General features: G+C 42.7%; 1 protein-coding gene across 1 annotated transcript in view; it reads right to left on the bottom strand.

The window, feature by feature from the left end:
* LOC132898844 (cortexin-1) overlaps positions 1-3163 on the bottom strand; it is a 36509-nt gene extending 33346 nt beyond the window's left edge. Inside the window, exon 1 of the mRNA XM_060940515.1 lies at positions 3142-3163. The gene's annotated coding sequence lies outside the window, so the exon portion shown is untranslated. The remainder of the gene's footprint in view (positions 1-3141) is intronic.
* Positions 3164-23746: the final 20583 nt, after the last annotated feature.

The following is a 23746-nucleotide window of genomic DNA, read 5'->3' as shown; positions in this document are numbered from 1 at the left end:
GGTACACTGCTCTCCACTGTGGAATGTAATAGGTAGGCACCCTGGTAGTCTACATCCTGCTGTGTAAAATGAATATAGCAAAAGGAATAGAGATAGAGAGAGAAAGAGAGATGGGAATAGTGAGAGAGGTGGATAGCAGGTGGCACGATTGAATCAATAACCTTAATAATGAGATCCATGGGGTGTCATTACTGTCCTCCCCTCAAGCGCCACATGACCCTTCTTCCATGACGAACAGCATCTTCCTCAGTCACTGCACAATAAGCCTCATTAACCTTTCGAGGTCTTTAAAAGACTTTCGTTTGGTCAAAGCTCCAGTGCTGGGTTGTTTTTCTGCTCATGGAGGATGAACACAGGTTCAGGTGTAGTTTTGCCAATTTCCTTTTGAGCGGTGCATTAGTTTTATGTTTTGTTTTGTGTGAAATCTAAAGAGCAAATGCAGCTAACAAATACAGGAAACATGTAGCTATTAGTTTAGAATGGAAAAAAATGGACAAAAGGATGGCAAATTTCTGTGGTTGGAAATTGACAAAGCTGAGTGGAAAAAACATCAGCATCATGAAGGCATGGTAAATACGTAGATCATGTCAATACTTACATTGATTTGGAGGTATCTGTGTGTTGAATAAAGATTTGATTTGTTCTTCACTAATTCATGCTTCTACCATGAAAAGCAAACACACATTCAAGTGATTAAAGTAATAAGAACACTGTTTCTAGGCAACTGGGGAATATGAATGACAAGCATAAGCTAATAACTGTTGCTAATGACGAGCTTATAGACTTTAAGTCCTTTATACAAACAGTGTAAAGATGCAGGGACAGCGAAAATAAGACAAAACTATCAGATCCTTCAGCATTTCTCTCAGATATGTTGATTAAATTACTCAGAAAAGACTCAGTACAGGGGGGAAACTTATACTTAGCATAAACTGAACTTCCATGGTGGCTGCCATATTGAGAAAGATCAACTTTACTTCACAACTCATAAACCCAGCGCTGTCAGAAATGTAGTGTTTAAACAGGACAGAAATCATCTTCTATCTATATACACGTCTATATATACTTGTGAATCGCTTGCGGGCGGCACGGTGGTGTAGTGGTTAGCGCTGTCGCCTCACAGCAAGAAGGTCCTGGGTTCGAGCCCCGGGGCCGGCGAGGGCCTTTCTGTGCGGAGTTTGCATGTTCTCCCCGTGTCCGCGTGGGTTTCCTCCGGGTGCTCCGGTTTCCCCCACAGTCCAAAGACATGCAGGTTAGGTTAACTGGTGACTCTAAATTGACCGTAGGTGTGAGTGTGAATGGTTGTCTGTGTCTATGTGTCAGCCCTGTGATGACCTGGCGACTTGTCCAGGGTGTACCCCGCCTTTCGCCCGTAGTCAGCTGGGATAGGCTCCAGCTTGCCTGCGACCCTGTAGAAGGATAAAGCGGCTAGAGATAATGTGATGTGTGTGATGTGAATCGCTTGCTAGCTGAATCATTAGCACTGGTCATTAGCTAGTTTTTGCTGTCCATTAATGTTTCCGGGCGGCACGGTGGTGTAGTGGTTAGCGCTGTCGCCTCACAGCAAGAAGGTCCTGCGTTCGAGCCCCGGGGCCGGCGAGGGCCTTTCTGTGTGGAGTTTGCATGTTCTCCCCGTGTCCGCGTGGGTTTCCTCCGGGTGCTCCGGTTTCCCCCAAAGACATGCAGGTTAGGTTAACTGGTGACTCTAAATTGACCGTAGGTGTGAATGGTTGTCTGTGTCTATGTGTCAGCCCTGTGATGACCTGGCGACTTGTCCAGGGTGTACCCCGCCTTTTGCCCGTAGTCAGCTGGGATAGGCTCCAGCTTGCCTGCGACCCTGTAGAAGGATTAAGCGGCTGGAGATAATGAGATGAGATTAATGTTTCCTGGTTGCCTAGCAACAATATTCTCACGTTTCTAACTGTAAGCACTTGAACAGTGAATGTTCACCTTCTTATGCCTAAAACAAAATTCACAAGTTACTGACGTTTTTCTGTATTTTTCTCTAAAGCTGCTTTGCGACAATGTCTATTATACAGTTGGCTTGACTTGACATGAACGCACTAACACAACAAACTCACATTTCAGTCTAGTAATGGCTACAAATATTGCAATAATTTAACCATGTGATTACAATAATGAAATATTAGAGATGACCATTGCTAAAGTTAAATAAGGTCAATGTAAAACAGGCTTCTTTTCTTCAGTATTCCTTCCGATATTGGCTTGATCAGCTTCAGAAACTCAATTTTCATGCAGATGTTTAGGCTATGCTTACTGCGGTTTTTAAATGATAACACTGGTCAACAATTTTTCAGAAGTTGTCTGCTTCAGAGATGAAATCGGCTATGAAATTTGGTGTGTTGAATTAAAATATGACAAAACTGCTGATTGGCTATGGCTTCCAAGATATTTAAGCGTTTACATTTTATACTTATGTACATTGTGTAGATAGTAATGTTTTAAGTACAAATTGTAAACCTAGGTCTCTTCATGTGTTTATGGCTGGTTTACATGATATTCCACTTGTTCTCTTTATGTAACCCTAGAAAATCAGCAAAAGGTTTATATAAATAAAATGTATGATGAACCAAATGGCAAAAAACAATTATGTATAAGTACTGAACAGGTTTAGTCCTTATTCAGTGTGTACTCAGTGCTTTCTGGCAGCTTGTCTCTTGTATTCATAAAACAGAGCATCTCTTGTCAAGCTTGTCAAGCAGAGACTTCATCTCGAGTGCATAGCACTGTATGATTTTTTTTTTGAGCTGACATAGGGCAATTTGTTCAGCAGAGCGCTGTAAGTTGACTTATGATTGCATCATCAGTAACTTCGAGGAATAACATGATATCATGTATGATGCAATACCGGTGTCCGATTGCATCATTCATTGTTTTGCCAAAAAAAAGTACTATCCAAACCCAATCATAGAGCCAATCTTGAAAACTAGAGCCAATGAACAATTTTAAGTTTAATTTTTGTTCTCGGCGACCCAGAATTAGTAAAGTTTGACGATATTTATTTCAGAAGCATTTTGGCTATAGACCAGTGTAACAACTGACTAGGACAGGATAACAACATATTTTATACTTCTGTCTGAATGACTTTTCAACCTTTGAAAAAAAAACGATGACACTTACTGTATATTCTAGATTGATTGACCCTAAGAAAGCAGCAAAGCATTATATTCGCTAATGAAAACATAAAAATGATAAAATACAGCTCAGTCCTCAGCTTCATCTATTATCCTTTTCTGTAATACAGTGAATAAATGAGTCCTAATAGCAACACTATGAGCAGTAGTCCAGCTAAGCAAATATCACAGAAAAGCACTAAGTGCCATAAAGCTTGAGTGCTTGCTGGCTTCATGTTTGCACTTCCGAGAATAAAACTGAGGTAGAGTCACACAGAATCAAAGGAAGAGCTGTATTGTTTTTGTTCTCCTGTTATTTCCTGTGTAGAACTATGTGGCATAGAGAAAGTTAACACTGATTATCAGCACTTCTTTGTTTTAATCATGCACACCCACACCAAAGTGCAGTACGTGACTCGACTCAATAGGCCATTAAGCAGTCTGGTTTTAGTCTGATTTTGCCCCAGACTTTCTGTTTCACATCCTGTACTCTTGTGGCTGTATAAACGCTTTTCTCTTTTTTTTTGTCTTCTATATGCATAGAAGCATCTCTCTCTCTCTCTCTCTCTGTGAGGGTAAGAGGGAGGAGTGTTGTAGTGGCTTTCCTTAGTGAAATGTCAGAAGTTGTTTTTTTTTTTATTATCTTTACTGTTACTGCAAAAGTCTGGTGTTACAATTGAAGCTAAGAACATCACAAATGAAAAAGCTGCTGTCTAAAGGTGCCTATAACTCACTGGATTTCTACACATTAAATATTCATAATACTGATGCAGAAAGTTGACAATTCAGACAGTGAATTAGTCCTAGAGCAAGAAAAACAGAATTAAAGGCACCTTCTGAGGAGTCCTTAAACGAACTTGTTTTAGTTACAAGTGAACTCCATAATACTTCATTTGGTCTTTGGAGGAATGTAAGCCTCTGAATTGTAACACAGGTGAAAACAACTGCAGTAAGAAGTAACTAAGCTGCTGTTCTGGGACCCAAAGCATGGAAAGTGAGGACATGGGCATCCCCACCTTACATTCTTTGACATGCTACAGGGACACCAAACTTGAGATAGAGAGCCTGATGCTAGACAGACATGTGTGGCAGTGTACCAGAGCATTTTTTTAAAGATTTTCCACTAGGAGACCAACTGGTCTGGGCAATACAACCACAGGCCCCAGAGTCCATGCGGCTGCACTGCTGCGGCATATTCTGTGATGCAAAATGGTTCACCAATCACTATACAGACAAACACACTCCAGTGACTACACAGCTATCAAGAGCAATTACCAAGCACAAATGTTATGTCAAAGACACTCAAAGTTACGCAGTAATGACATCGGATTCTGACATCAGCCATCTCAGCAACCAAATTTTAGTTTTGTTTTTCTTAACCAACATGATCTTGTGTGTATATCTTATAACATAGATCTTCATTTTCCTTGTTAAATGTATACTTACATGGTACTTGGTTCATTAATTGCAACTGATTGAACCAAATGATACGACATAACTTGGTTTAAAATTTGGTCTCCCAGTGAAGCTGGTTTGGCATTGACTAGGAGACCAAATCTGGCCACTGGGAGACCATTTGGTCTCCCAGTAACTATGTTAAAAAATGCTCTGCAGTGTACCATAGCATCTTGGACGATGAAGCCACCTGAAGTAAGTAAGTAAGTAGTAAGAAGCAACAACTCAAAGCATAATTAGTCAACAGGCCAAATGTGATGTCAGGTTCAAGATGTGTTTTCAGTACCTGAAACCAAAAGTCAGGTGTCAGGGATGGGTCCAGAAATTTTAGTGGAGACAAGTGCTACCCACCCACCCATCTACCTACCTACCTACCGTGGTGCTTGAAAGTTTGCGAACCCTTTAGAATTTTCTATATTTCTGCAGAAATATGACCAAAAACATCATCAGATTTTCACACAAGTCCTAAAAGTAGATAAAGAGAGCCCAGCTAAGCAAATGAGACAAAAATATTATACTTGGTCATTTATTTATTGAGGAAAATGATCCAATATTACATATCTGTAAGTGGCAAAAGTATGTGAACCTTTGCTTTCAGTATCTGGTGTGACCCCCTTGTGCAGGAATAACTGCAACAAAAGGTTTCCGGTAACCGTTGATCAGTCCTGCACACCGGCTTGGAGGAATTTTAGCCCATTCCTCCATACAGAACAGCTTCAACTCTGGGATGTTGGTGGGTTTCCTCACATGAACTGCTCGCTTCAGGTCTTTCCACAACATTTCGATTGGATTAAGGTCAGGACTTTGACTTGGCCATTCCAAAACATTAACTTTATTCTTCTTTAACCATTTCTTGGAAGAGCAACTTGTGTGCTTAGGGTCGTTGTCTTGCTGCATGACCCACCTTCTCTTGAGATTCAGTTCATGGACAGATGTCCTGACATTTTCCTTTAGAATTCGCTGGTATAATTCAGAATTCATTGTTCCATCAATGATGGCAAGCCGTCTTGGCCCCGATGCAGCAAAACAGGCCCAAACCATGATACTACCACCACCATGTTTCACAGATGGGATAAGGTTCTTGTGCTGGAATGCAGTGTTTTCCTTTCTCTAAACATAACGCTTCTCATTTCAACCAAAAAGTTCTATTTTGGTCTCATCCGTCCACAAAACATTTTCCCAATAACCTTCTGGCTTGTCCACGTGATCTTTAGCAAACTGCAGATGAGCAGCAATGTTCTTTTTGGAGAGCAGTGGCTTTCTCCTTGCAACCCTGCCATGCACACCATTGTTGTTCAGTGTTCTCCTGATGGTGGACTCATGAACATTAACATTAGCCAATGTGAGAGAGGCCTTCAGTTGCTTAGAAGTTACCCTGGGGTCCTTTGTGACCTCGCCTACTATTACACGCCTTGCTCTTGGAGTGATCTTTGTTGGTCGACCACTCCTGGGGAGGGTAACAATGGTCTTGAATTTCCTCCATTTGTACACAATCTGTCTGACTGTGGATTGGTGGAGTCCAAACTCTTTAGAGATGGTTTTGTAACCTTTTCCAGCCTGATGAGCATCAACAGCACTTTTTCTGAGGGCCTCAGAAATCTCCTTTGTTCGTGCCATGATACACTTCCACAAACATGTGTTGTGAAGATCAGACTTTGATAGATCCCTGTTCTTTAAATAAAACAAGGTGCCCACTCACACCTGATTGTCATCCCATTGATTGAAAACACCTGACTCTAATTTCACCATCAAATTACCTGCTAATCCTAGAGGTGCACATACTTTTGCTACTCACAGATATTGGATCATTTTCCTCAATAAATAAATGACCAAGTATAATATTTTTGTCTCATTTGTTTAACTGGGTTCTCTTTATCTACTTTTAGGACTTGTGTGAAAATCTGATGATGTTTTAGGTCATATTTCTGCAGAAATATAGAAAATTCTAAAGGGTTCACAAACTTTCAAGCACTATTGTATCTATCTTTTAACTCCATTTTCTCCCAGTTTGAGCATTTGCTAATTCCCACTCACTAAATAGCATTAATTGCCCTCTTTCGCATACTTATAGCTGCCCAAGATTGTCACCTTGATAGTACCACCCAAAGAGCACAGCTAATGAATGGTCTTTTCGACTCCTGGCCAGTAATGGCGGTGGTATTGTCAGAGTTCACGCTCACAATCTCTTAACAACAACGCAAGTGTTTTTTTCTGTTTTGACACTTGGGAGTCAAAAGCTGTCAGTTTTATTGATCATTTGTTGTTATGTGTTGGTATTGCTGTGGTGCTTTTGGTTGATTTGGTTTTGTTTGGATTTGTTTATAATTATTTATTAACCTCCTCCGACAGTAAAACTGGTGATTAATGCTGGATCATAGTGAAGTTTGAAATCTCATCTCTCATCTCATTATCTCTAGCCGCTTTATCCTGTTCTACAGGGTCGCAGGCAAGCTGGAGCCTATCCCAGCTGACTACGGGCGAAAGGCGGGGTACACCCTGGACAAGTCGCCAGGTCATCACAGGGCTGACACATAGACACAGACAACTATTCACACTCACATTCACACCTACGGTCAATTTAGAGTCACCAGTTAACCTAACCTGCATGTCTTTGGACTGTGGGGGAAACCGGAGCACCCGGAGGAAACCCACGCGGACACGGGGAGAACATGCAAACTCCGCACAGAAAGGCCCTCGCTGGCCACGGGGCTCGAGCCCGGACCTTCTTGCTGTGAGGCGACAGCGCTAACCACTACACCACCGTGCCGCCCTGAAGTTTGAAATATCGAGGTTATTCCGAATGTCCAGCATGTTTTTTTTCCAAACATCAAAAACACAGTGGGTGGCACGGTGGTGTAGTGGTTAGTGCTGTCGCCTCACAGCAAGAAGGTCCTGGGTTCGAGCCCCGGGGCCGGCGAGGGCCTTTCTGTGTGGAGTTTGCATGTTCTCCCCGTGTCCGCGTGGGTTTCCTCCGGGTGCTCCGGTTTCCCCCACAGTCCAAAGACATGCAGGTTAGGTTAACTGGTGACTCTAAATTGACCGTAGGTGTGAATGTGAGTGTGAATGGTTGTCTGTGTCTATGTGTCAGCCCTGTGATGACCTGGCGACTTGTCCAGGGTGTACCCCGCCTTTCGCCCGTAGTCAGCTGGGATAGGCTCCAGCTTGCCTGCGACCCTGTAGAAGGATAAAGCAGCTAGAGATAATGAGATGAGATGAGATTTTATGCTAACAGATTAGTCATGTAATCCTGTTTCCCCACACACCAATGCTTTCAGCCACAGCTTTGTCCCATGAGCAGCCTAAAGCCCCTGCAGGTCAATAGTGTGATACAGAAGGCGTGTCCAGCGATGTCCTTCACCGGAGTGAGTTGGAATGATAGCCCCTTATTTCTCGTTGTCCTCAAGGCCCATAGGTATTGATCAACATTCTAGGGAAAGCCATCACACCGATAATCCTAGTGGGAATGGGTTTGTTGTGCATGAAGGAGCTGAACACATTATGAACACATTACGTGTCTCAGTGACCTTCAAGATTGAGTTTGGCTGATCTTATATAAAGCACTCAGTCTAATTGAACAGGAAGCAGTAGGGTTCTACTGAATATGCATGAATGCTTAATTGAAGCAAACACTCTGTATCTAAAACAGCTCCATGTAGCATGTGGGATTTTTTTTTTTGCTTGTTTTTTTCTTGCACTAATACCAACATAGACAGCTGTTCACATTATTATTGTCTGTGAAATCAAATGTTGGACCCATATTATGAAATTGTTCCTGCATCAGATGTTTGCATTACACCATGAAAACGGCATGTTTATTAAAGAAAATTAATAAAAAGGATCAAACTACGTTTGGTTGGATTAGTTGTTATATTTTAACTAGGGGAGATTAGCAGAGCAGGATGAAATAATAAACAAGATGAAAACTGACTAGGAGGCATATCTAGCCTATGCAAACATTAAAAAGAAATAAATAACAGGAGAATAATGTTGTTGCGCAGAGGTGAGATGAAGGATTGGTCTGCACAGGTTAGAATGCGGTGTATCATCAAATAGAACAAGAAAATTGACATCAGTAAATCAGAAGCAAGATACAGGAACATCCTCTTGATGAGAGGATGGTGGCAAGCAAGGCCAGAATTAGATTCAAACAGTTCATGAAAGACAAGCCAACCAAGTTTGAATACAAACTGTTTATCTTGGCTGATTCCCAGACTGGATACACGTGGAAAAAGGAAAAACTGCTAATCTTCAGGGGCTCAGTTACACATCGGTTATGGATGTAATGAACTTCGCAGTACTGGGAAAAGGTTACCATTTGTACGTTGACAACTTTTACTCAAGCCCAGCACTTTTTCATAAACTTGCTGCCAGTAACACACTAACTTGCGGAACCATCCGACGCTCACACGTTGGCTTTCCCAATCCAACACAGAATGACTTAACAAAGAAGGCTGAAAGGGGAAATATGAGGTGGCTGCGAAAGGACATCCGCCTCTCATCTCATTATCTCTAGCCGCTTTATCCTGTTCTACAGGGTCGCAGGCAAGCTGAAGCCTATCCCAGCTGACTATGGGCGAAAGGCGGGGTACACCCTGGACAAGTCACCAGGTCATCACAGGGCTGACACATAGACACAGACAACCATTCACACTCACATTCACACCTACGGTCAATTTAGAGTCACCAGTTAACCTAACCTGCATGTCTTTGGACTGTGGGGGAAACCGGAGCACCCGGAGGAAACCCACGCGGACACGGGGAGAACATGCAAACTCCGCACAGAAAGGCCCTTGCCGGCCACGGGGCTCGAACCCGGACCTTCTTGCTGTGAGGCGACAGCGCTAACCACTACACCACCGTGCCGCCCACATCCACCTCTTTTTATATAAATAATGAGCAGAATCATTGTAATATATCAAGTTTAAAGTTTTTACAGTTTGTATTACGGCTGATTGTACTTAATAGTCTTTTTACAGTGCTGAGCGTAAATGAGTACACCCCCTTTGAAAAGTAACATTTTAAACAATATCTCAGTGAACACAATTTCCAAAATGTTGAAAAGACAAAGTTTAATATAACATCTGTTTAACTTATAACATGAAAGTAAGGTTAACAATATAAACTTAGATTACGCATTTTTCAGTTTTACTCAAATTAGGGTGGTGCAAAAATGAGTACACCCCACAACAAAAACTACTACTTTGTATGGCCTCCATGATTTTTAATGACAGCACCAAGTCTTCTAGGCATGGAACGAACAAGTTGGCGACATTTTGCAACATCAGTCTTTTTCCATTCTTCAGCAATGACCTCTTTTGTAAACTCCACACAGAAAGGCCCTCGTCAACCACTGGGCTCGAACCCAGAACCTTCTTGCTGTGAGGCGACAGTGCTAACCACTACACCCACCGTGCCACCCATAGTAGTTATCCATTACCATATAGTATCCATTATTCATTCATTCTCTTAGGTGTTGTAGCAGTAATCTACTCACTGTCCCATGCACCAGACTTTCCAACTTGGGAAAGAGATCTTACATCGCTATGAGCCACAAACTCTGGAATTCTCTTCCTCAAGCTCTCCATGACTGCTCTCCTTTCTCTACTTTCAGATCTGAATTAAAGAATTTTGTCTTCTATAAACATTCCTCTTCTTCCTTTACTGTGCTTAATTTTTTTCCCTATGTAAAGTGACCTTGGGATTGTGAAAGGTGCTATACAAATGTCACTTCTTCTTCTCCTTCTTATTATTATTCACCTGGCTGGTGCTGTCTGACTGTGCTCCCCATAGTGAAGGATGAATGATGGATAGATTTTTCTTGTGCTGTCAGCGGGTTGCCACATACATTTTGATATAACATGCTATCATATGAAATATAAATTCCCATGGGAAAAGTTTCTTTTCAGAGGAAAGCTAAAGCTGCTATTTTGGAAAATGTTTGTGTGGAAATTTTAAATCATTGTGTTTAAATTATTCATGTTTACATTTCTAGTGAACACGCTATATTTTCGGATTTTTTGTTTAAATGACCTTAATGGAATACTGTAAAATTTGAAACTCTAACAAAGGAACAGGTATCGATGAATAGAGAAGTGCTTATTATTCAATGTTTAACGAATTGAGAAATGTCAGAAATGACTATTTTATTGGAACATTATAGCGCTAATCTAATCATAAAAAGCCACAATCTTTAACACTCTAATTATATTTTTTTAGGCTTACCGCATATTTATGTTTTATAGTTAATACTATATGCTTTTATCTGTAGTCTTTACAGCTTTATCCTCTAACTGTGGCTGGCTTTAATAATGTGCTCATTTAGAGTTCCATTAGGATCTAAGAGTGAGCAATTAATAAGCTCCACAAAGATTTAGCTTTCCATATTTAATTGCTATTCTGTATCACTCTGTTCAGTTTGTGGCTATAATAGTCCTTCAACTATAATAAAACATATGAAGCTCCAAGTGCTCAAAAACTTTTGATTGGCAGTGTATGCTATATCATTATTTTGCCCATTATGTTTGGAGATTATCACACATTTTACAGAACTTGTCTGCGTGCTGGTCACGTAGCATATGAATTAAATTCTCTCAAGAACATCCGTACATTTTTTAATCTTATATCTCAGAAGAAGATCCATTAGTGGTAATAAATTAGGGAACACAATCAACATGTTCTTTATTTTGGCCAGTGACCGGTCATCCCTGCTATTAAGGAAATGTAGTAACGTGTCACAGCCTTCATTATGTCAGTGTATGTTCATCAGGGTGTAGTGAAATGTCTTGCCTTTTTGGTCCACATGCCTTGTTCCTGTATCTTGCTTCTGATTGACTGATTTCAACTTTCTCGTTGTATTTGATGATACGTCACATTCCTACCTGTGCAGACCAATTCTTCATCTCACCTCTGCACAACAATATTATTCTCCTGGTTTTTTTTAAGTTACTTTCTAAATTCTGCATAGGCTAGATATGCCTCATAGTCCGTTTTCATCTTGTTTATTGTTTCAACCTGCTCTGCTAATCTCCCCTGTTTATGAATAAGAACTAATTTAACCAAAAGTAGTTTGTTCTTGTTATTCATTATTATAAATCCCTGACCTTCAGTCATAACACCAGGAACACAAATAGTAAACTGTGGTGAACTGGAGTGAATTAAAATGAATAAAGAACGATGTCCAGTTTCTCCATTGATTTTCCAGGAAGGCAGTAACACCAATATCTTTCCATGGGATGATGATGTGCTATCACTGCTGAATTATGTAAATAATTTAAAATTTCAACTGAATATCTGAAGTAGAGCGGCGGGTACAATTATCGACACCTTAACGATCTTTTGGCCGTTGCAAAAGTAGAAAAGACTTTCAATACGTAAATTGTGCAGGAATAATTCCTAAAACTTCCACTGGAAAAAAAAATGAGTTGATTCCCAATTACTTAGTGTATCAGATCACAATTATTGACACCTTCGTCCATAGTTATCGACATCCAGATGATTATTTATAAAAATAAATAAATCAGTATGTGGTATTAACAAAATATAGTTTTTGTTTCAACTTTGTTTTACATAGACTTAGATTTAGTACAAAATATATTTTATATAAATATATGGATGTCGGTGTTTATGTAAATGAGGAAATAATTCTAATGTTTGTAAACAAATGAACTGATAATGTTTAACCTGTCAGAAAATCTTTTTGTTCCACTTTCTAAGTATTTTCGTAGATCACATTTTGTTAATCATTTGTTGTTGTTTGTATTAATTTCTAGTTTTGTAGTTTACCAATAAATGTCAACAGGCAACTGACACTGTAACCGCATGAAAATCCAGGCCAAAGGTTGCGTGTCATTCATTGAACCAAAATATAAAATGTCTACTGATATTGTAACATGTGGTGTGTGTGTATATATATATATATATATATATATATATATATATATATATATATATATGGAATAGAAACATCTGAATATTTCAAGCATGTAATTTTTTTATATGTTAGGAATTAAATTCTGGTCTAATTCTATTTATTGCAATCGGATTCCCAATACTCTATAAACATTCCATTCTGTTATGAATCAGAAAAAAATTTATAATAAATCACAGCAGTTTTATTTTTCTAAAGTGCTTCATCGACTTCAACAATGTTACACAAAGATCGATCCATAACAGTTGTAAATGTCACTTAATTCCACAGGGTGTCGATAATGGTGGACACCAGTGAAAGTGATCACTATTATCGACACCTCACATGACTTCTCAAACGCACGTTTCGATACACAATGGCGACTGTCAAATGAAAGAGTAAGAAACCAAGTAGGTTTCGACAAGGAGATCATGAAATATCGGTGAATTTGATCAGTAAAAACATGTCCATGATCTTTCCACCGTGCTTACCTGCGGTGATAACATCTGAGTTTTTCTCAAATTGCTGATCGTGCTGAAAAAAATTCCATCTCAGGTAAAGAGCTGTGTCATCAGACAACAAGACCAAAGGGTGAGGCGGGTCTTCTTGTTGATTAATTAACCAATAATAACTATTGTAACTGAAACTCACCTTTGTAAAATTGTTTTTTTATTGTTAAATCTGAAAAGGAGTCGATAATTATGGACTGTCGATAATTGTAGCCGCTGCTCTACTAGTAAAGTTAAAAGCGTAGCAAAGTTTAAAAATAATTAAAAATTCATCAATTGCTGTTTCTATAAATTCTGCAAATTCACAAATGAGCATACAAAGAGTTAATTCAATACTGAGGATTTTACTGTTCGCAACGTTTTAAAACATTACATATTAGAACAGCTTGGAAGTCATTTATTCTCCAAAGCTAAAATGACAGTTAACTAATGAAATGCCATTTCCAGTGTAATTACGGCTGGTTTGAAATGAAGCCTTACTGACCCAGAGCACATAAATTATAAATGATATTACTTATGGAAAAAGGGAGGTGCACAGTTAATTGTGGCTGCCAAATTAAGCAGCGTTTCTTACGGATGAGGCCTCATTGCACACTGCATTAATCATTAAGTCCACATTTAGAATGATTTTTATGGATGGCCATAGTGAAGCTTCTGGGTGTGAGAGTCAGTCTCAGAGGCACTGCAGACACACACACACACACACACACACACTAATATATATATATATATATATATATATATATATATATAGAGAGAGAGAGAGAGAGAGAGAGAGAGAGAGATGTGTTCAGAATGAATATGAGTACAAGCCAATCCTGATACCGAAATGAGTAATGAGTAACCTTAATATTAATCACTGGCGGCATTTTATTTAGTTCTGTGTAACTCCTCTATCCTTAATAATTTCCCCATGCATGGTGGAAAACTTTTACAACTTTACCTCTGACTGTTACAAAACACGAACATTCGAGATGCTTTCACAAATGTTAAATAAACTTACAAAAACTTCACCATATCAACATGTGCAATTACATCACGTGCCATCTACAATTATAAGAAAGCCTGTGTAAATTGCTACCACAGAAACATTAGAACTGTTAGGACTAGGACTGTTTTGGCCTCTAGAGGCCGCTGTTATTTCCTTTTCATGTCGTGTTTATTTTGGCCTCTAGAGGCCGCCACTGTTCCTGTGTTTTGTGTTTGTGTTAATTGCCTAATTATCTTCACCTGTGTCCTTAATTAGTTTGTCTATTTATACCCCTGAGTTCAGTCCTCTTGTCACGGAGTCTTTGTGCTGTTATGTTTATCTCCAGTTTCCTTTGTACTGTGTTTTTTGATCTTCTTAGCTTTTGTATTTTTGCACTTTGCTTTTCTTTTGGATTATACTCTTTGGTTTTTTTTTTTTGTCTTTTGTTTTGCCCTGTATATAGTGTATATAGTTTAAATAAACCTTTTTGATTCTTTTTCTACTTCCGCCTCACGCCTCTGCATTTGAGTCATCCCCCTGGTGGCCTAGTGGGGGTTTGCTGGATCATCACACCAACGAACCAGGTTCGAATCCCAGCAAAACCCTAACAGAAAGACTCCGTCATGACCGACTCAGCAGAGGCTGCTTCAACTGTCTACCCGGCCAACCTTCAGGGAATTATGGCAGCTTTGACACGCTTCGGAGCGACCATGGACGCTCATGGACGTACGCTCACCAGCCAACGTGAGGCCCTCGCTCGCCACGAGGAACTGCTTCAGCAAATTGGGAAAACCCTGGCACAGCTGACATCTCTGCCTGCATCTCCTGCTCCTGATCCAGTTCCTGCTCCTGATCCAGCTCCCACTCCTGCTCCAGTGCCTCCTGCAATGCTGCCTTCTTCACCTCGTGAACCCAGCCTTCCTGCACCACAGAGGTATGACGGCAAGCACAGTGAGTGCCGAGAGTTCCTTACCCAGTGTCAACTCACCTTTGAGCTTCAGCCTACCACCTACACTACGGATCGCCGCAAGATTGCCTTTGTGATCACCTTATTAGCTGGTAAGGCGCGAGCCTGGGCTACTGCTATCTGGCAAAGACAGGGACCTGAGTGCTTTGATTTCCAGCTGTTTTCTGAAGAGATGCTTCGGGTCTTCGATCAGGCAGACATCAGTACCGACGCAGCCCGAAAGCTCATGTCCATCCGGCAAGGAGGAAGCGTCGCAGATTACGCCATCTCGTTCCGAACACTCGCAGCAGTAAGTGGATGGAACGAGACTGCCCTGGTGTCAGCCTTCCACCATGGTCTGTCTGACCCCATCAAGGACGGTCTGGCCTCTATTGGATGCCCAAGTGACCTCGAAACCCTCATCTCACATGCTATTCGTCTGGACAACAGGATGAGAGAACGCCACCAAGCCTTGAGCCCCCCCAGCCTCCCTACCTCTACCTGGAGACCGTCTACCTCCTTCAGTGACTGTCCAGAACCCATGCAAGTGGGTCGTACTCGCCTCTCCGCATCTGAGAGGGAGCGCAGAAGGAGGGACAAGTGCTGCATCTACTGTGGCAAGCCTGGTCACTTCCGAGCATCATGTCCCGAACTCTTGGGAAAAGGACCGCCCCGTCCAGCCGAGGGAGGGTTGTGACGGGGCCTACCCTCTCTCCCGGACTCCCTGGCCAAGGAATCTACATCCCGGTCTCCATCTCCTGGGGTGAGTCTGTCCACTCTTGTCAAGCTTTGATAGACTCAGGGGCGGCTGGGAACTTTATGGATATTCACTTCGCCCAAAGCATCAATATTCCGACTGCACCTCTTGAAGTCCCACTGTCTGTGTCTGCCCTCGATGGCCAAGCGTTAGGTGATGGAAGAGTCACCCAAGTTACTTCTCCAGTTTTCCTCCAGTCTCAAGGTCACAAGGAAGAAATATCCCTGCACCTGATTCCTTCACCTGAGTTCCCAGTTATTCTAGGCCTTCCTTGGCTTACTCGCCACAACCCTCGCATAGACTGGGTAACAAGCCAGGTTGTGGAATGGGGCCCTGCATGCCATGCCTCTTGTCTGCTCTCTAGCTCTCCTGTGTCTCCTGCCGAGCCCCCTGATCTCACCGAGTTATCTCAAGTTCCCACAGAGTACTGGGATCTCAAGGAGGTATTCAGCAAGAGCAGGGCCGCCGTTCTTCCTCCGCACCGGGCCTACGACTGTGCCATCGACTTGCTCCCTGGGACTACCCCTCCTCGTGGCAGACTGTTTTCACTCTCTCAGCCAGAACGCAAGGCCATGGAGGAATACCTCAAAGATGCCCTGGTCTCTGGGTTTATTCGACCCTCCACTTCACCTGCTGGAGCCGGCTTCTTCTTTGTCGGCAAAAAGGATGGGGGGCTCCGACCATGTATTGATTACAGGGGCCTGAATAAGATCACTGTGCGCAACCGATATCCCCTTCCGCTGATGTCCACAGCTTTCGACCTGCTCCAAGGCGCCACCGTCTTCACCAAGTTGGACCTACGGAACGCATACCACCTCATCCGTATCCGACAGGGAGACGAGTGGAAGACTGCCTTTAACACCCCGTCTGGGCACTACGAATACCAGGTGATGCCCTTCGGACTCACCAACGCACCAGCTGTTTTTCAGGCCCTAATCAACGACGTCTTAAGGGACATGATTAACCTATACGTTTTTGTCTACCTCGACGACATCCTTATCTTTTCCAAGACCGTGCAGGAGCACCGCCACCATGTCCGCCAGGTTCTCCAGAGGCTGCTACAGAACAATCTGTTCGCCAAGGCCCAGAAATGCGAATTTCATGTTCCCGAGGTCTCCTTTCTGGGATTTATTGTACGGACAGGCCAACTCCAAATGGACCCTGCCAAGACCCTGGCCGTCCGGGATTGGCCTACTCCCAAGTCCGTTAAGGAGGTTCAGCGGTTCTTAGGATTCGCTAACTTCTACCGCAAGTTCATCAGGAACTTCAGTTCTGTGGCAGCACCCATGTCAGACCTCACCAAAGGGACAGGTGGATCTTATGGCTGGTCTCCTCAGGCAGAAAAGGCGTTCAAAGACCTCAAGGACCGCTTCTGCACGGCACCCATTCTGGTTCTCCCGGACACCTCCCAACCATTCATCGTGGAGGTGGACGCCTCGGACAGTGGTGTCGGCGCGGTGCTCTCTCAACGTTCGGAAGGAAAGCTGCACCCCTGCGCTTACTTCTCCCACCGCCTGAGTCCTGCTGAGTCCCGGTACGATGTGGGGGATCGAGAACTGCTAGCGGTCAAACTGGCCCTTGAGGAGTGGAGGCACTGGCTGGAGGGAGCACAACATCCATTCCTGGTTTGGACTGACCACAAGAACCTGGAGTACCTCCAGCAAGCCAAGAGACTGAACCCTCGACAGGCTAGGTGGGCCCTGTTTTTCAGTCGGTTTGACTTCACCCTCTCATACCGCCCCGGCTCCAAGAACACCAAACCTGACGCACTGTCCAGACTGTTCTCTGCCACTAACAGGGAGAATGAAGTCGGGCCTATTATCCCTGTGTCCCGGATTGTGGCCCCTGTCCGCTGGGGTATTGAGGAGGCTGTCCGACGAGCCCAACGCCAGGACCCCGGTCCTGGGACGGGGCCACCAGGCCTCTTGTACGTCCCACATCAAGCCCGGGCCAAGGTTCTCCAGTGGGGTCACTCTTCCCCTCTCACCGCCCACCCGGGAGCTCGGAGGACCCTGGACTTCCTGAAAAGACGCTTCTGGTGGCCTAACATGGAGAAGGAAGTAAGGTCATTTGTCCTGTCCTGTGAGGTTTGCACCAGAACCAAGAACCCACGACAGCATCCCCAGGGTCTCCTGCATCCTCTGACCATTCCCCGGCGTCCCTGGTCCCACGTGGCAGTCGACTTTATCACGGGTCTCCCTGAGTCACAAGGTAACACGGTCATTTTGGTCTTAGTTGACAGATTCTCCAAGGCCTGCCGCTTCATACCACTGTGCAAACTCCCCTCTGCTCTTGAAACTGCGAAACTTTTGTTTAATTATGTCTTCCGAGTCTTTGGTCTTCCACAGGACATCGTCTCAGACCGAGGGCCCCAGTTCTCCTCCCGAGTGTGGCACGGGTTCTGCAAGGTCATCGGAGCCACTGCCAGCCTCTCCTCTGGGTTTCACCCACAGTCCAATGGTCAGACGGAGAGGCTCAACCAGGACCTGGAAACCACCCTGCGAGGCCTGGCTATGGATAACCCGACATCGTGGAGCACCTGGCTGCCATGGGCGGAGTACGCCCACAACACCCTGCAGTCATCGGCCACCAAGCTGTCGCCATTCCAGTGCCAATTCGGGTTCCAGCCACCTCTGTTCCCGGACCAGGAGGAGGACGCGGGGGTGCCCTCGGTCAACCAATATGTGAGACGGTGTCGCAAGACCTGGAGCAAGGTCAGGAAGACCCTCATACAGACCTCCAGAACCAACCAGACTCAGGCCAACCGCCATAGAAGACCTGCACACGCTTTCCGCCCTGGGCAGCGTGTTTGGCTGTCCACTAAGGACCTTCCACTGCGGGTGGAGAACCGCAAGCTTGCTCCTCGCTACATTGGCCCCTTCAAGGTGGTGCGCAGGGTGAACCCTGTCTCCTACCGGCTCCAGTTGCCCCGGACTCTGAGGATCAACCCCACTTTCCATGTTTCCCTGTTACGGCCCGTACTGACGTCTACGTATGCCCCTGCCCCTAGGAACCCCCCACCCCCCCGCATCTTCCAGGGGCAGACTGTGTTCACTGTGAATCGCCTGCTTGACTCCCGCCGGGTCCGCGGCGGGTTGCAATATCTGGTGGACTGGGAGGGCTATGGTCCTGAGGAGCGCTGCTGGGTTCCTGCTCGGGATGTCCTTGATAAAGAACTATGTCGGGACTTCCATTCGGCCCATCCGGATCGCCCTGGGAACGTCAGGAGACGCTCCTAGAGGGGGGGGTCCTGTTAGGACTAGGACTGTTTTGGCCTCTAGAGGCCGCTGTTATTTCCTTTTCATGTCGTGTTTATTTTGGCCTCTAGAGGCCGCCACTGTTCCTGTGTTTTGTGTTTGTGTTAATTGCCTAATTATCTTCACCTGTGTCCTTAATTAGTTTGTCTATTTATACCCCTGAGTTCAGTCCTCTTGTCACGGAGTCTTTGTGCTGTTATGTTTATCTCCAGTTTCCTTTGTACTGTGTTTTTTGATCTTCTTAGCTTTTGTATTTTTGCACTTTGCTTTTCTTTTGGATTATACTCTTTGGTTTTTTTTTTTTTTGTCTTTTGTTTTGCCCTGTATATAGTGTATATAGTTTAAATAAACCTTTTTGATTCTTTTTCTACTTCCGCCTCACGCCTCTGCATTTGAGTCATCCCCCTGGTGGCCTAGTGGGGGTTTGCTGGATCATCACACCAACGAACCAGGTTCGAATCCCAGCAAAACCCTAACAAGAACAAGCACATTAATACGAGACGCTGATTTGCCTTGCAGCCAGAACTACTGTCAGAGGTGCTGTTAATGAAAGTTAATCCAAAATACAACAGGATTATCTCAGATCAGTGATGATAAAGGAAAACTGAGACACTGCATATGGGACTGGAAAAACATAAAAGCCATTTGGAAAGAGGTACTTAGATTATTACCACAAAGTGCAGGACTGAAGCTGGCTGAATGGGCAAATTTGTTGTATTTTCCACCTTGCTCCCTGAAGCTTTAAATCTTAGTCTTTTGCAAGCAAAGCATACAATCAGTATTTTATGGAAAAGTCCAGAGTTGCCAACTCAGTCAGTTGCTGGTTAAAAGTATTAGGCTTAAAGGTACAGAAAATCAAATTTACATATTTTCCTGTTATTTTAAATGTAATGAGAAGGGCACTCAATAGAGTCCATACCTCCATCAAGCCACATATTAACAACAAACTCAAATCACTTGAACCTAGGATAATACTAAAGCTGAACACTAAATTTTCTCAAAATCTGTGCACTACTTTTTGAGTTACACCACCGTTCAAAAGTTTGGGGTCACCCAGACAATTTTGTGTTTTCCATGAAAAGTCACACTTTTATTTACCACCATAAGTTGTGAAATGAATAGAAAATATAGTCAAGCCATTTTTCTGGCCATTTTGAGCATTTAATCGACCCCACAAATGTGATGCTCCAGAAACTCAATCTGCTCAAAGGAAGGTCAGTTTTATAGCTTCTCTAAAGAGCTCAACTGTTTTCAGCTGTGCTAACATGATTGTACAAGGGTTTTCTAATCATCCATTAGCCTTCTGAGGCAATGAGCAAACACATTGTACCATTAGAACACTGGAGTGAGAGTTGCCGGAAATGGGCCTCTATACACCTATGGAGATATTGCACCAAAAACCACACATTTGCAGCTAGAATAGTCATTTACCACATTAGCAATGTATAGAGTGGATTTCTGATTAGTTTAAAGTGATCTTCATTGAAAAGAACAGTGCTTTTCTTTCAAAAATAAGGACATTTCAAATGGACCCCAAACTTTTGAACGGTAGTGTACATTGGGAACAGACAAAAGAAGTCAGCGTGCAAACATCTGGATTTGCATCAAAATCTAATTAATTGTTCCTTGGCACATGGCCTACCCTTCCTCAAAATTTCATCAAAATCTGTTCACTACTTTTGAGTTATGTTGGGAACAGACAAACAAACAAACAAATGGAGGCAAAAACAACCTCTTCCAACAAAGTTGGCCGAGGTAATGATCAGGTAAGGTATATCTGTTGCACAAACTTTGCTTTTTTGTTTTTTCTTTCCACTAGAGTTGTGGCTAATGTAGCTAATAATTTATATCACCTAAAATCCTTTCCTTAAGTACTTGACTCAAATAATAAACCATGAAAAAATATTTACAAATTTAAGTCCAAAGTATTATGTATTTTCCATGCATTTGTATTATGATTTTCCAGCTTTCTGAAACAGCTGGTAAGCTTCAAACACTGGTAAGTAGAGCTTAGGTGCATACCACATTGTAAAGAAAGAAGTGTTTGCTGTTGTCCAAGATGGCCTCCCCATTAGTAAGTCTTAGTAAAATAATTGAAGTAGATATGGTTTGAGGCAGATATTTTACAGAAATTATTTTGGGTGAGATAGACTTCCATTACTTGTTAGCCACATTAGCCCTAGGTCCCATAGAAAAATAAAGAAGTAAATGTCAATCATCAAACATGTCTGGATTGAAAGACTATGTGGGCTAAAGAGAGAATTGTGTAAACTTGTCCCCCCCCCCCCCCCCCCCCTCAAACTATTCCTTTAAATACTGCATTGAAAAAAATTCATAAATCACTGTGTAGAGAATTTCAGAATGTACACTGAGACTTTCAGAATCTGAATCAAATGAGCCGTACAACGTCCTTGGCTAATTCTAAGCATAAGACACCCAAAAAGATTCAATATATCAAAAATGATACAAAATATCAGCATAACATAGATGTATTTTAAATTAGCGTACAACATTGTAAATTCCCCTTACTGAACTGAGGACTTAGTCAATACAATCAAAGAAAATCTTTATGATGTCACCTCAATTAAATTAATAACGTGCTAGTTAGGTGTAATTGTTTTGCTGCCGGCTACACACATTATCATAATGAGTTGTGTGAAATTATATCAAAATTATGTAAGCTAGTTGGACAGAAAACTTTATTACCCTATGTGTAATAGCATAGCAAGCAACATAGGCCAACAAACATAAGTGTTGTACTAGCCTATTTCATTACATGCATAGTATTATGCTCATAAAGAGATGACATAGTTGCATACATTTTATCTTTTGCACATTTCTCCTTTTTTTTTTACTAACTGCATTAGCCCTTTACAAAGGTAGTAGATTCCCACACTCGCCCTACTTTGGGCTTCCGGTGAGGACAGTATTAATCTATCTGCCCATCTTGTACTTCTGAGTGGGAGACCAGGAAGTAGCCCTCCTAGCTCACAAACTAGAATCAGGGCACCCACTCCAACAGGTTAACTGACCCACACGGTGACATGATATCATTAATCTGACATGCAAACAAGTGACAAAAAAAAAAAAACGATCGCACAAATGTCACCATTCCTTTTTTTTCAGGCCTCCGTGCCACCCCTGCCCATTTCGCCCATACCTAAACCCGCCACTGCTCCCCTTCATCGCTAAGATCCTAGAAAAGGCTGTGGTACAGCAGTTATGCTCATACCTACACATGAATAACATTCTTAAAATGTATCAGGATTTAGACCTCATCATAGCACAGAGACTGCACTGGTTAAAGTAGTAAATGACATACTACAGGCCTCTGATCAGTGTTGGGTCTCCTTGCCTGTGTTGCTTGACCTTACTGCAGCTTTTTATACCACTGATCATACTATTCTCATTGATAGACTAGAAAATGCTGGTGGAGTTAAAGGAACAGCCCTCTCCTGGCTCAGGTCTTATTTAACTTATTGTCAACAGTGTGTGACTTCTCTATGCATACTAAGGTAAAGTTTGGTGTTCCAAAAGGTTCTGCTTTAGACCCACTGCTTTTTTCTTTATATATGCTATCTCTGGGTGATATTATTTGTAAGCATGGTGTTAGCTTCCACCGGCATGCTGAAGGCACACAGTTGTATGTTTCAGCCAAGCCAGATGAGATACACCAGCTTAATAGAATTGAAGGATGTGTAAAGGACATTAGAGACTGGATGCTTATTAACTTCCTTCTACTTAATTCTGACAAGACAGAAGTACTCATACTAGGACCACATGCAACTAGAAGTAAGCTTTCTGACATGTCTTTTTTCAGCACGCAGACCGTACCATGTTCCCTCTTTAATCCTCGTTAAAGCACAGATCAAGACTGGACTACTCCATTAAAAATTAAAATGGGCTCTGTTCTTTTAATCAGTCATTGGTATAGAGAAAAAAAACCTCCACAAAGGATGATTTCTATATTTTTATCCATGTTTAATTTCCTGTCTTTTCATATTTGATCAAAAGCTTGGCTATCTTCCTAAATCTCTCCATCTCTCTCCCCCTCCTGTTCTTCTTTAAATGCTTAGCAGAGGTGCAGGGATCATCCATCACAGTGCAGCAACCTTGTTGCACCATGCTGCCCGTTTCATAGGCGAGTAAGCCACGGCTCAGAGCAGCTGCATCACACTTTAATATGGCTATTTATTATACTAGACAGCCCACGGACAAACTGCCACTCTCCACGTGCTAATGAGATGGGGGAGTTTTCACCAGTGTACACACAATACTACCATATAATATGGCACGCACAATGTATGCTCTCTCGCTCAAAGGTCAGTCTTAACCATCAAGAAGAATGACATGCTTCTCTCAGATCAGTGCTAAGACATTGCTTCCTTGAGTGATGGGTCAGTTTGAGAATAAGATAGAGCACGCACTGAACTTTTAGCAAGACATCAAGGGCAATTAGAAGTTGTATGTGTGTGTGTATATATATGTAATATACAATATATTGCCAAAAGTATTTGCTCACCCATCTAAATTATCAGAATCAGGTGTTCCAATCACTTCCATGGCCACAGGTGTATAAAATCAAGCACCTAGGCATGCAGACTGTTTTTACAGTTTGGAGCTGGCCCCTTCCTCTTCTAACATGACTGTGCACCAGTGCACAAAGCAAGGTCCATAAAGACATGGATGACAGAGTCTGGTGTGGATGAACTTGACTGGCCTGCACAGAGTCCTGACCTCGACCCGATAGAACCCCTTTGGGATGAATTAGAGCGGAGACTGAGAGCCAGGCCTTCTCGTCCAACATCAGTG

The sequence above is a fragment of the Neoarius graeffei genome, chromosome 15 (assembly GCF_027579695.1).
Source record: "Neoarius graeffei isolate fNeoGra1 chromosome 15, fNeoGra1.pri, whole genome shotgun sequence".
Lineage (NCBI taxonomy): Eukaryota > Metazoa > Chordata > Actinopteri > Siluriformes > Ariidae > Neoarius > Neoarius graeffei.
This window is presented reverse-complemented; position numbering and strand designations above follow the sequence as displayed.